Raw genomic sequence first — 799 nt, forward strand, 5'->3', positions numbered from 1 at the left:
AATAAACCAATGCCTTGAAAACATTCATTTTCTTACTCACGACCATTGATGTTCAATATAGGCCCCTTTCAATGCTTTTAAAATATAGCGTACGTTATTAACTTTTGAGATTAGCGTTTTTGCGTTCAACTCTTCACATAGCCACGAGGTAAAAATCACAATTCCACTGGTTGGTGCAGAAACCTCCTGCAGTAAGCATACTTCTGTACAGAAAACTTGATCCATTAAGAGAAGATTCCCAAGTCCCAACAAACATTATCATTTTCGTATCACAGCAAGGTATCCGTAAGGTATATGAGGTCAGCGGGTTCATTTTTCAGAGGACGGACTTTAAATCAAGATTTTTTACAACCTTCATATCCGTAGATATTTTCCTCTCACCAGGATTTTTTGTAATCCACGACATACAGTGAAAAATAAAACATTCACTTTTCCAATATCATCCTCAGATTATTTTATTTAAATTCTAAAATGAGGGTTTGAACGTGAACAATCGGTAAATGTGATCGTAAATTGATGAAAATGTGTTCTTCAAGTATTTCAAGAGACTCGTCGCATGTCTGTGCTGTAGTTTTAGTGAACCGATTACCAAACCAAAAAACTAGTTCTTTTTCCATTTAACAACTTTGTTCGAATGTTCAATAAAAGGAAGCTGTACATGTATTAGTGAATTGACTTTCACTTGTGTTAATGTAGCACTTTATCTAATTTTATTAACATCAATATATTTGCATTACAGGATTGGACCTGTCTTTGGTTAGCAACTTGGCATGCGTATTCCTCCGCGGCCGTCCGTTTA

The sequence above is a fragment of the Macrobrachium nipponense genome, chromosome 17 (genome assembly GCF_015104395.2).
Source record: "Macrobrachium nipponense isolate FS-2020 chromosome 17, ASM1510439v2, whole genome shotgun sequence".
NCBI classification, from domain to species: Eukaryota; Metazoa; Arthropoda; class Malacostraca; order Decapoda; family Palaemonidae; genus Macrobrachium; species Macrobrachium nipponense.